Below are 12,368 nucleotides of genomic sequence, written 5' to 3'. Positions count from 1 at the left end.
TCCTTCAGGTGTAAGCGGCTATCTGTACAAAACTAATTTCCTCTTCTTGCCTCTGAAATGCAAGAGTTTGAACTTCAAATTTTACTTTCATCTTCTGCCTGCTGTTTCTTTTCTTGAGAACTTTCAAACATGGTTGAATTTTCAAAGCTTGAGTGTAGAATAGCTTATTCTTCATCCCTAATAACGTTATGTACAAATGTATTTAAACACTATAAAATGTATTAATTCTGAAATAAATTTTTTACTATCCAAGTTTTTTATGGTCGTAGAATAAGCTATTCTACACTTGCGTTTAGTTTAGCGTTACTATATGTACATATATTAGGAAGCTCCTAAAAACCTTGAGAAAAATATGAGCATGGTAAAAACTCTTGAAACCCAAGGAAGTTTAGAGAACAACGATATGCCCTAAAATACGGCGTTTTGCCTGATGTGAACAGTGTGAAGTCGGTGTGAAATTAAGTTGAGTTTTGACATTTCAGGAATATTCCATTACCTATTTCCTTGAGCGCTTTCACCATTAACCCCCGGGTGACCATCTCAGGCTCTTTCTTCTTCTACTTCAAATAATAGTAGAACACAGGGATCTATACTTTTTAATGCCGTCTACGTTGAGACAAGATGAGCTCTCAAACGCAAACTTTGGGGCTTTAAAATAGTTTATCGTTCATGTATTGTTTTGATCGATTTTGCATCTTTTTGTCATGAGCTCATCAGATATCCGAACAAGTTGAAGTTTGGCGCATTTTTCACCTATTATTCTTTAGTATTTTTTTAAAATTTATTATTCACCGTGCAGATGAGTCTAGGCACCGAATTGAATATCCGCCAAATACCAACTTAAATATCCGGTAGTGAAAATAGAAGCTAAGCGATGACACATGGCTTTGAAGATATTGCCACTATTAATAATATTCTATAAAAACGCTGAGACTCAGCAAAGTGACACCAGTTTAAAGAATGTTGTTTTGAAATGCCAAAATTGATAAGGCCTTTGTGAATAAGGGCACGTTCTCCACAAGCCAGCTTCACGGCTCCATGGAAGAAGCCATACAGAACGCTGCAACTCCTACAAGCCTGCTTCGCGGAGCCCGTCCGTAGGAAAATATCAAGTACTTTCATCCTTGAGGTGCTTCCCATGCTCCAACTTAAAATAAATAAATTTTAAATGCTTAAAAAATTCTGGAAAAAATATGTATGTTTACAAGGATTGTGACTACAACTTCTAAAAATTTCAAGCCAAAACTCTAAATGCACATTGAGAAACAAAAAAGTAAAATCTAGCATGATAGTGTCATAAAAAGACAAAAGCAACATTTTATGCTATTCACGTCTGAATTTGTCTTCTTTGTTTCCGAATGTACATTTCGAGTTTGGACCTGAAATTTTTAGAGGATGTATTCATATTCCATGTGAATATTCACAATTTTTTTAGAATTTTTGAAACATTTAAAATTAATATTTTAGACTTGGAGCATAGAAAGTACCCCACGAATGGAAGTACTTGATATTTCCTCGCCCGTCCCTGACTAGTGTATTTTTATGGAGCAGCGGAAGGCCAGCTCTTAAAAGAATGCAAGGAGAAGTTGATCCAATTTACGCGAGAATGTCGTTCCGAAGTGATGCCTTCGTACCGTTTCGATCAGGAAAAGCCCTCTCAAATAAACGGATCTGGATTTTGTCTAATTCATTACGCGCACAATCAAATCTTCACCATCCATCGCCATGCACATCACATCAGCTGGTACACATGATGTTATATCGGCATGTGCACTATCTCTTCTCTCTTCTCCCTCCCAAACAAATTCATTCCTTTTATTTCACCTTCCAAACTTAAATCATTTACATATTTTAAACTAACATTACTGCAGGATGCTGCTAACGCGACACTACGATCAGAGACCCTTCAAGAAACTGTGTGCGATGCAATAATCGCAAACGGTGCTGTATGAAAACCGTCAGAAATATGTAAAACATTTGCGATGAAGGATGCATCAAACACGATTCACGTTTTATTTGCGTGTGCGATGAAGGGCATACAGTTCAGTTCAATGATCTGTTTGCGATGAGGAGGAACAAAAGAAACGGGCAGCCAGATGAAGGCGTGTGTGATACACATCATACGGTTCACTCGGATGAACTGTTTGTGATTAGGCAATAAAAAAAAACCAGTCAGTCAGATCAAGGTGTGTGTGATTGAGGGCATACGCTTCAGAAGGATTAACTGTTTGCGATTAGGCAACAGAACAAAAACGGGTCAGCCAGATCAAAGTGTCTGCGATTGATGGTATACACTTCACATGGATGAACTGTTTGCGATTAGCCACAACAAACTGAAACAATTAGATAGATCAATGTGTGTGCGCTAGACGGGCACACATGTTCTAATTAAAAGAACCGTGCGTGATGGTGATGACATTGCCTATTGCAGTGCACCCTATGGTGCAAACGCCACGTACGCGGCCGAGAAGGCGTACGTGCCCACGTTACATCTTACGGGAATAGTGCCGCACTTATAACCGTTAGTAAATTTTAAGCATGCATCTCATCATATTCCAAATTGCAAACCTGTCCACACCGATCAAAACCTAAACGGTTTCCCACTTAGGAGCGTATTACTACGCGGTTATAAATACTACTACTCCAAAATGACTGCACATTCCTTCTGAACTCCTCATCCACAAAAAGTCAAAAACAAACAAGTCATACATTACCGTTCCCTTGCGTCCGTCATGGCCAGCGTGAGTTCTGAGTCGAGAGATTGCCACCAGGAAGAGGCGAGCCTAGAAGCGGGAGGACGAGAGATGTCCCGCCTCGCCGCGAAAGCAGCCAACATGTCCCACCGCATGGCCGTAGCAGCAGAGAGGTCCCACCATGCCGCTGAAGTAGCATGGAGGACCCACCGCATCGTCAATGCAGCCGACTGGTCCGGCCGCGCCGCGGAAGCAGAAGAGACGTCCCACCGCGCCGCGAATGCAGCAGAGATGTCCTCCCATGCTGCGATGGCCTGGGAAATTGCCTCGCGGGCAGGCAAGGACTCTTACAGGCGCATGCGTGCCCTCGTCCTTAGGCAAATGGATCAGATCTCCAGGTGGGCGAGGTTGCATGATGACCTGCAAGCCTCGTTTGAACAGTCTACCAACGTCATCCGACAACTAAATGAGAGCAATGCGAAGCTCCGGGCCGAGCGCGACCTGCTGAGGGCGAAGATCGTCGGAAGTGCGGAGTAGCAGGAGCAAACCACTGCCTTGTTGAAGAGGATCGGCGTCATCGTCGAGAAACTTATGGACGAGAATGCCATGCTGCGCATCGAGCGCAGAAGGCTGGTGGAGGAATCCGTGGATGCTCTCAACCAGCATCTTGAGGACAAGAAAGAGCTCGTCACCGCCCGCCGCGGAGATTAGTTCCTGCTGTGGCTTCCTTCTTCTTTTGCCCTTGTGTATATCGGGCGTTGCTGCATGTAGCTTTTTTTAATTATGTTTATAAATATGTAAGACAATTATTATCCAATGTCATCGTCCTTATATTCATCATGCTTGCTATAAGTCGCAGTCGATGCTATATAGGTCCGTCGGATCTTACATCAAGATCCATGCAGAACTTTCTTTTCACATTTTCATTTTTCTCTCTTAAATCTCAGTCCAGTGAGACATATAGTGATGCCTACTACAGAACCTTCTTCTTGTAGACATTGTTGGGCTTTGAAGTGCAGAGGTTTGTAGGACAGTAGCAAATTTCTCTCAAGTGGATGACCTAAGATTTATCAATCCGTGGGAGGCGTAGGATGAAGATGGTCTCTCTCAAACAACCCTGCAACCAAATAGCAAAGAGTCTCTTGTGTCCCCAACACACCCAATACAATGGTAAATTGCCTAGATGCACTAGTTCGGCGAAGAGATGGTGATACAAGTGCAATATGGATGGTAGATATAGGTTTTTGTAATATAAAAATATAAAAAATAGTAAGGTAGCAAGTGGTAAAAGTGAGCGTAAATGGTATTGCAATGCTAGGAAATAATGCCTAGGGTTCATACTTTCACTAGTGCAAATTCTCTCAACAATAATAACATAATTGGATCATATAACTATCCCTCAACATGCAACAAAGAGTCACTCCAAAGTCACTAATAGCGGAGAACAAACGAAAAGATTATGGTAGGGTACGAAACCACCTCAAAGTTATCATTTCTGGTCGATCTATCATAGAGTTCGTACTAGAATAACACCTTAAGACACAATCAACCAAAACCCTAATGTCACCTAGTTACTCCAATGTCACCTCAAGTATCCGTGGGTATGATTATATGATATGCATCACACAATTTCAGATTCATCTATTCAACCAACACAAAGAACTTCAAAGAGTGCCCCAAAGTTTCTACCGGAGAGTCAAGACGAAAACGTGTGCCAACCCCTATGCATAAGTTCACGAGGTCACGGAACTCGCAAGTTGATCACCAAAACATACATCAAGTGGATCACATGATATTCCATTGTCACCACAGATAAGCACATGCAAGACATACATCAAGTGTTCTCAAATTCTTAAAGACTCAGTCCGATAAGATAACTTCAAAGGGAAAACTCAATCCATTACAAGAGAGTAGAGGGGGAGAAACATCATAAGATCCAACTATAATAGCAAAGCTCGTGATACATCAAGATCATGCCAAATCAAGAACATGAGAGAGAGAGAGATCAAACACATAGCTACTGGTACATACCCTTAGCCCCGAGGGTGAACTACTCCCTCCTCATCATGGTGAGCGCTAGGATGATGAAGATGGCCACCGGAGAGGGATCCCCCCTCCGGCAGCGTGCCAGAACGGGTCTAGATTGGTTTTCGGTGGCTACGGAGGCTTTTGGCGGCGGAACTCCCGATCTAGGTTTCTTTCTGGAGGTTTCAGTATATATAAGAGGTTTTGACGTCAAGAACAAGTCAGGGGGGGTCTCCGGGCTGTCCACGAGGTAGGGAGGCGCGCCTAGGGGGGTGGGCGCGCCCCCCACCCTCGTGGGCAGCCCGAGACTCTTCTGCCCCAACTCTTTTACTCCATGGCCTTCTTCTGGTCCAAAAATAAGTTCCGTGAAGTTTCAGATCAATTGGACTCCGTTTAATTTTCCTTTTCTGCGATACTCAAAAACAACGAAAAAACAGAAACTGACACTGGGCTCTAGGTTAATAGGTTAGTCCCAAAAATCATATAAAATAGCATATAAATGCATATAAAACATCCAAGGTTGATAATATAATAGAATAGAACAATAAAAAATTATAGATATGTTGGAGACGTATCAAGCATCCCCAAGCTTAATTCCTGCTCGTCCTCGAGTAGGTAAATGATAAAAATAGAATGTGGAATGCTACCTAACATATTTATTAATGTAATTTTCTTTATTTTGGCAAGACTATTCAGATCCGAAAGATTCAAGGCAAAAGTTTAATATTAACATAAAAATAATAATACTTCAAGCATACTAACAAAGTAGTCATGTCTTCTCAAAATAACATGGCCAAAGAAAGCTTATCCCTACAAAATCATATAGTTTGGCTATGCTTCATTTCGTCACACAAAAATGCTCTCATCATGCACAACCCCGATGACAAGCCAAGCAATTGTTTCATACTTTAGTAATCTCAAACTTTTTTCAACTTTCACACAATACATGAGCGTGAGCCATGGACATAGCACTATGGGTGGAATAGAATATAATGATGGGGGTTGTGTGGAGAAGACAAAAAAGGAGAAAGTCTCACATTGACGCGGCTAATCAACAGGCTATGGAGATGCCCATCAATTGATGTCAATGCGAGGAGTAGGGATTGCCATGCAACGGATGCACTAGAGCTATAAATGTATGAAAGCTCAACAAAAGAAACTAAGTGGGTGTGCATCCAACTTGCTTGCTCACGAAGACCTAGGGCATTTGAGGAAGCCATTGTCGGAATATACAAGCCAAGTTCTATAATGAAAAATTCCCACTAGTATATGAAAGTGACAAAAGAAGAGACTCTCTATCATGAAGATCATGGTGCTACTTTGAAGCACAAGTGTGGAAAAATGATAGTAGCATTGTCCCTTTTTATTTATTTTTATTTCTTTTTGGGCCTTTCTTTTTTTGGCCTTTGTATTTTTTTGGACAATGCTCTATTAATGATGATCATCACACTTCTATTTATTTACAACTCAATGATTACAACTCGATACTAGAACAAAATATGAGTCTATATGCATGCCTCCGACGGTGTACCGGGATGGACAATGAATCAAGAGTGACATGTATGATAAATTATGCATGATGGCCTTGCCACAAATATGATGTCAACTACATGATCATGCAAAGCAATATGACAATGATGATGTGTGTCATGATGAACGGAACGGTGAAAAGTTGCATGACAATATATCTCGGAATGGCTATGGAAATGGGATAATAGGTAGGTATGGTGGCTATTTTGAGGAAGATATAAGGAGGCTTATGTGTGACAGAGCGTATCGTATCAAGGGGTTTGGATGCACCAGCGAAGTTTGCACCAACTCTCAAGGTGAGAAAGAGTAATGCATGGGCGAAGAGGCTAGCAATGATGGAAGGGTGAGAGTTCGTATAATCCATGGGCTCAACATTAGTCATAAAGAACTCACATACTTATTACAAAAATCTACAAGTCATCAAAAACCAAGCACTACGCGCATGCTCCTAGGGGGATAGATTGGTAGGAAAAGACCATCGCTCGTCCCCGACCGCCACTCATAAGGAAGACAATCAAAGAAACACCCCATGCTTCAAATTTGCCACACAACGATTACCATACGTGCATGCTACGGGACTTGAAAACCTCAACACAAGTATTTCTCAAATTCAAAATTACTCAACTAGCACGACTCTAATATTACAATCTTCATATCTCAAAATAGTTATCAAGTATCAAACTTCTCATAGTATTCAGTGCACTTATATGAATTTTTTTATACCCCTCTTGGATGCCCATCATATTAGGACTAGTATCATAACCAAAGCAAACTACCATGATGTTCTAAAAGACTCTCAAAATAATATAAGTGAAGCATGAGAGTTCATCTATTTCTTCAAAATAAAACCATCACCGTGCTCTAAAAGATATAAGTGAAGCACTAGAGCAAACGACAAACTACTCCGAAAGATATAAGTGAAGATCAAAGAGTAGTTGAATAATTATGTAACTACGTGAAGACTCTTTAACATTTAAGAATTTAAGATCTTGGTATTTTATTCAAGCAGCAATCAAAACAAAAGAAAATAAAATGATGCTCCAAGCAAAACACATATCATGTGGTGAATAAAAATATAGCTCCAAGTAAAGTTACCGATGAACGAAGACGAAAGAGGGGATGCCATCCGGGGCATCCCCAAGCTTAGGCTCTTGGTTATCCTTGAATATTACCTTGGGGTGCCTTGGGAATCACCAATATTAGGCTCTTTACACTCCTTATTTCATAGTCCATCGAATCTTTACCCAAAACTTGAAAACTTCACAACACAAAACTTAACAGAAAATTCGTAAGCTCCGTTAGTATAAGAAAATAAATCACCACTTAGGTACTGTTGTGAACTCATTATAAATTCATATTGGTGTAATATCTACTGTATTCCAACTTATCTATGGTTCATACCCTCCGATACTACTCATAGATTCATCAAAATAAGCAAACAACACAATGAAAACAGAATCTGTCAAAAACAGAACAGTCTGTAGTAATCTGTATCAAACGTATACTTATGTAACCCCAAAAATTCTGAAATAAATTGGTGGACGTGAGGAATTTGTATATTAATTATCTTCAAAAATAATCAACCTAATCGCACTCTCCAGTAAAAAATGGCAGCAAAACTCGTGAGCGCTAAAGTTTCTGTTTTTTACAGTAAGATCGCAAAGACTTCACCCAAGTCTTCCCAAAGGTTCTACTTGGCACAAACACTAATTAAAACATAAAACCACATCTAAACAGAGGCTAGATGAATTATTTATTACTAAACAGGATAAAAAAGCAAGGAACAAAAAAAATTGGGTTGCCTCCCAACAAGCGCAATCGTTTAACGCCCCTAGCTAGGCATGATGATTTCAATGATGCTCACATAAAAGATAAGAATTGAAACATAAAGAGAGCATCATGAAGAATATGACTAGAACATTTAAGTCCAACCCACTTCCTATGCATAGGGATTTTGTGAGCAAACAATTTATGGGAACAATAATCAACTAGCATAGGAAAGCAAAACAAGCATAACTTCAAAACTTTAAGCACATAGAGAGAAAACTTGATATTATTGCAATTCCTACAAGCATATATTCCTCCCTCATAATAATTTTTAGTAGCATCATGAATGAATTCAACAATATAACCATCACATAAAGCATTCTTTTCATGATCTACAAGCATATAATTTTTATTACTCTCCACATAAGCAAGATTCTTCTCAATCGGAATAATGGGAGTATCATAAGAAACTCGAATACTATAAACTGTTTCCACATTAAAAGAGTAATGTTCAGAAATAGGGTAGTCATAATCATGACAAGTTTTATAAATATAATCATCACTACTTTTTATAGCATAAGTGTCATCACAATAATCATCATAGGTAGCAACTTTGTTCTCATCATAATCAATTGAAACCTCTTCCAAGATAGTGGAATCATTACTAAATAAAGTCATGACCTCTCCAAATCCACTTTCACAATTATCACAATATGAGTCAACATCCTCCAAAATAGTGGGATCATCACTTCCTAAAGTTGACACTCTTCCAAACCCACTTTCATCAATATAATCATCATAAATAGGAGGCATGCTATCATCATAATAAATTTGCATATCAAAACTTGGGAGGTTAAATATATCATGTTCATGAAACGTGGCATCCCCAAGCTTGGGACAAATATTAATTGCAGCAAATAAATTCTCAAACATGTAATTCTCATCAATCATAGCATCCCTAAGCTTGGGCCTTTTCATATCATAAGCATAATCACTTTCATCATTAATAGTATGGATAGCACCAATAGTATAACAATTATCATCATCGCAATGAGTAATAGGAGTAACATCATTTGGGAGGGATACCTTTTTACCTTTGCTTCTACGTCTTTTCTTTTGCTTCTTTGCATCATGTGTGGGTTTAACCCTCTTTTTGGAGCTCCTTATTAATGAGATTGGTTGGATAGAAATCTCTTCCTCGTAACCTGATTCATCATAAGAAATAATAGGAGGATATTGGGAAGTCTCTTCCCTTTCATTAGTATTCTCTTCATCTTCTATTTGTTTTCTTGTCTTTATGTAATTGGCAATATAAGGATTTTCAATGCAATTCACCGCACAATACATATAAATTTCCTCTAGATCAAAATCAAGAACTTTATCAAGGGAAAATTCTGGAATATCCTTAGTTATATGTTTCATTTCTTCATAACCCAGAAGCAAACTAAGTTCATTATGATGCCCAAGGGAAATCAAGTCATCACAATTTTTGGACATGATTCGATCATGAAACAATTTGCATTGGATATTTAAATGACCACGTTCATTTCAAAGTTCACAAGGATGGCTAAGAAAATTTAAACTTTCAGCACAAACATCTAGCCTTTCTTGCAACCATTTAGTTTCTAAATACTTATGCCTCTTGCAAAATCTATCTTTCCTATTTGGTGTGTACTTGCAAACTCTATGCACTCCACAAAAATTGACATGCTTATAAGAGACATTTTCATCATGACTAGTGCAATCATCATTAGTACCATGGATATTCAAGGAATTCATACTAACAACATTGCAATCACGCTCATCATTCAAATATTTAGTGCCAAACATTCTAATGCATTCTTCTTCTAGCACTTGAGCACAATTATCGGAATCCTTATTTTCATGAAAGATATTAAAAAGATGAAGCATATGAGGCACCCTTAATTCCATATTTTTTTGTAGTTTTCTTTTATAAACTAAACTAGTGATAAAACAAGAAACAAAAAGCTTCAATTGCAGGATCTAAAGATATACCTTCAAGCTCTAACCTCCCCGGCAACGGCGCCAGAAAAGAGCTTGATGTCTACTACACAACATTCTTCTTGTAGACGTTGTTGGGCCTCCAAGTGCAGAGGTTTGTAGGACAGTAACAAATTTCCCTCAAGTGGATGACCTAAGGTTTATCAATCCATGGGAGGCATAGGATGAAGATGCTCTCTCTCTCAAACAACCCTGCAACCAAATAATAAAGAGTCTCTTGTGTCCCCAACACACCCAATACAATGGTAAATTGTAGGCCAAAATCACTATTCTGACCTTTTCAGCAATCTTTGCCACAAAGTGAACTTGACATGAAAGTATTTCACGATCTGACCCTTTTAGCAATGCCACAGTCCGTGGCGTTTCTTCTCCTTATAAAAACGCCGAAGTAGCTCGCGTTTTAGATCCATGTTCGAACGTCAAACTAGCTAGCGCTTCCGGCCCACATGGAAACGCCAAACACATCGGCGTTGCCGCCGAGACCGAAACGCCATGATGCTTGGCATTTGTAGCCGATAGTTTGCATGCATGACTGTATCTGTACGTGCAGGCGCAGTGGAGGCATTTGTTTACCCCAAGAAAATTTAGGGGACGACGTTGCTAGCGGCTGGCGAGCGACACGGGTACGTGACACTACATCGCAAATGCCGGCGATTTTCTCTCGCCGTCGGCCGATCCTTTCCTTGGATCGATCGTCCTGCTCGGCCGTGCTGCATGCTGCGACTGCGAGTGATCATCGGTCAGTAACTGGACTGTATAGTTTGGACCCCGAAAGGCCGTGCGCGCGCGCGTTCTATCACTGATCGGGCACGTACACGTACTTAAGCCCCGAGCCTGAGCCGGGGACGCGCCAGTACCTCGCCGGTCGCCGGAGGCATACGTACTTACACTAGCACGGAGCCAGAGCCGCGGACGCGTCAGGGCATCGCCGGAGACGGTGAGCTCGCCTCGGATGTGCGAGAGCAGTGTAGCGCGAGGAGGAAGGAGAAGGACGGCCGTTGGATCCAACGGGCCATGCGAACTCATTTGAACCAGTCGCCTGTCTATCGGCAGCCCCAAAATTTCGATGTGCTTGAATTGAATTACAACAAACTGGTTTCAGAGAATCGCAAGAAAGTGCGCGTGCAGGCAATGGTGGCCCGCGACGTGATGCACGCATGCTTGCATCATCCATGAATCACATGTGCTAGCTGTGGCTCCCGGGGCCCTGACTATGGCCGGGCGGTCTCCCTGCAGGCACACAGCGGCCCTCGCCCAATCGCCGCGCCTGCCGCCGCAGTACTGCCGCGGCGTGCGCTGTGCGGGAATAGCGAAGCACGCAGGCGCAGGGCTGGCAGGTCCGCGTCGGTCGATCCATCAACAGCCGCGGCTGCGCATGCATGCAGACCTGCAGAGCACACGTTTCCCCCGTTATGATATGGCAGGAGTTTACGCTACAAACACCAATGATCATGGCGTTTCGGCCTGGCCAGCAACGCCGACGTGCTTGGCGTTTCCATGTGGGTCGAAAACGCTAGCTAGCTCGGCGTTCAAATGTGGATCTGAAATGCGAGCTACTTCGGCGTTTTTATATGGAGAAGAAATGCCACGGGCCTTGGCATTGCTAAAAGGGTCAGATTGTGAAATACTTTCATGTCGAGTTTATTTTGTGGCAAAGATTGTTGGAAAGGTCAGAATAGTGATTTCGTCCTAAATTGTATAGGTGCACTAGTTCGGCGAAGAGATGATGATACAAGTGCAATATGGATGGTAGATATAGGTTTTTGTAATCTGAAACACTACAAAAAAAGACATATCCGTGACATTTTGGGTCGAACGAATTTTTTTCCTGTCATACTTATGACACTTCTATGACGATAATTGTGACAAAACCCAGTATCATCATAGATATGGTGGGCTCCTACTTCTATGACAAAAAATCATGACAGAAAATGGGCTTTTCGTCCTGGACGGGTCGGAGAGGCAGCTGCATGACATTCTTTGGGTCGTCCATGACGGAAAAACAATGGTAGAAGCGAGGGCGAGGAAAATATCGGGGTGTTCCCGGTTACGGTGGGTGGTCGGGGCCGACGATGCACGGAGGTTTGCGCATTTCTCTCGTACACGCACGCGCGTGGGTGCGAGGTGTTGGGCTCTAACTGAACCCGAGCGAGGCGTTCGCCTACTGAACCTGAGCGATTGCACTGCAGGCTACGCGTTACTGAACCCGAGCGATCGATTGATGGCTGCTAACTGAAACCCGATTGAGCGATTCCTTCGCTACTGCTGCTAAATGAAGCCGATTGATGCTACCTCTGGATGAACAGTGAGCGTTGCTGGGGGGGTTTGGAT

Source organism: Triticum dicoccoides, chromosome 2A, assembly GCF_002162155.2.
Source record: "Triticum dicoccoides isolate Atlit2015 ecotype Zavitan chromosome 2A, WEW_v2.0, whole genome shotgun sequence".
Taxonomy (NCBI): domain Eukaryota; kingdom Viridiplantae; phylum Streptophyta; class Magnoliopsida; order Poales; family Poaceae; genus Triticum; species Triticum dicoccoides.
Note: the sequence above shows the minus strand (reverse complement) of the source record.